Here is a 1,647-nt window from a genome sequence, read left to right as displayed (position 1 = left end):
AGCTTCTGTACATCTTTGAAACAGAATTCTTCCTCCATTTATTCCTAATTATGTTCAGGAGGAATGTAAGTAAGTAGGAAGTTGGAAAAAGTCACTGTAACCCCACAACTCTCAAAAACAATATCCTTTCTTCCTTGAAATATCTGGAATGGCTTCCGATTTCTTCATCAAGCTCTGACTGGTAGATTGGGTCATGTGGTTCAAAATCTACTGTGGGACTTCTTCGTGCTAGGTGACTGGCCTCCATATTGTAGATCACAGATATCGATTCAGGAGGTCAGTATTAGAAGGTCAAGAAAGCGAAAGAAGACATGGCTACAGAGAATAGTACAGACATACAAATACCTTGTTTCTCCTTTGCCTAAAATGGAGCAAAATTAAACAGATGAAAATAACCCCACCCAAGACACCTCTCGTCCTGTGAGCTCCTCTGGGTCATGGGGTAAGCTTTAAAGCGTTTCTCATTCAACCTGTGACCTAATAATGGCCTTCTCCCTTTTTTCTCCCCCCTTTTCTCTTGTCTTTTTCTTTCTTTTCCCCGCTCCTCCTGCCCCCGCTTTCTTTGCATCTTACAGAAACATTGATTCCTGCCACGGAGACAATGGCACATCTACAGTATACAGCAGTGTTCCATGCTTGCTGAAGTTTGCAGCCAGACCGACGCGCCTCTGATGTGCCCTCCAAGTAAAGCTGGCTAGTGATGACCATGAGCAGGTGCAGGACTTGAAGCTTTCAAACCTCTACTTCTTTTATCAGCACTCCAGATTTTATAAAGGATGGAGTCCATCAACCCCATTCCTACCCAGATCTGGTAAACCTGGGTGTAGTAAGGTTTCATGGGGACCCAAACATTTAAATAAGGCCTTGAAGCATCTAGGCTCAGGGCCGACGGCTCAGGCTGCCTGCAACCCACAGGACTGACTCAGGAAGGTACTGCGTAAGTAACGACTTCACCTGTAAGGACAAAAACTCTGTAGTGAAAACAATAGTAACTTTTGAAATCAGGGGAAAAGATCAGTGGGCATGATTTTAAAGACAGCAATTCTAATATGAACGAGGATGAGGACTGTTATGAATCAGAAGGAAATATTTTCCAGCTTTAACAGAGAGCTCTTCAGAATGACCATGTGCTGTGTCAGGCACTGAGGGCGAGACAATGGTTAAAAGCTGCCCTGCCCTTAAGAAGCTGGACAAGACAAGAAGTGGATTGACTATATGACCAACAATGGCTTAAACATAAAAGGGCTTGTTCTTTTCTAGAAAAGAAGTCTAGAGGAGGTAACCCAGGAACGGAATAGAAGTTTCACAAAGTCCCTGGCCACTGGGCTCCTTCTATCTTTCTACTCCATTATCCTTAGCCAGTGGCTTCCGTCTTGAAGGTCCCCTCATGACTCAAGGTGGCTTCCTTTCGCTCCAGTCACCCCCTCTTCACCTGAGGCAGCAGGAAGGTAGGAGGAGGAAAGGACAAGAGATCCGACCTTCCACCTGATTTGTCCTCGAACAGACTTCCTGTAAGTTCCGGAAACATATTTCCTTATATCTCCTTGATCAGCATGTAGGCCCATGACTATACTTGACAAGGGAGGCTGGAGAAGGTAATTTCTATGAGTAATTGGGGCCCTGTTACTAAAAAGTGGGAGAGAAGGG

General features: G+C 44.8%; 1 pseudogene; it reads right to left on the bottom strand.

Annotated features, from left to right (window-relative positions):
- Positions 1–694: 694 nt before the first annotated feature.
- Positions 695–873, bottom strand: LOC103301914 (ATP synthase subunit ATP5MJ, mitochondrial-like; annotated as a pseudogene).
- Positions 874–1,647: the final 774 nt, after the last annotated feature.

This window comes from Eptesicus fuscus, chromosome 10 (genome assembly GCF_027574615.1).
Source record: "Eptesicus fuscus isolate TK198812 chromosome 10, DD_ASM_mEF_20220401, whole genome shotgun sequence".
NCBI lineage: Eukaryota > Metazoa > Chordata > Mammalia > Chiroptera > Vespertilionidae > Eptesicus > Eptesicus fuscus.
The sequence above is the reverse complement of the archived record's forward strand: the minus strand, read 5'-3'. Positions and strand labels throughout refer to the sequence as shown.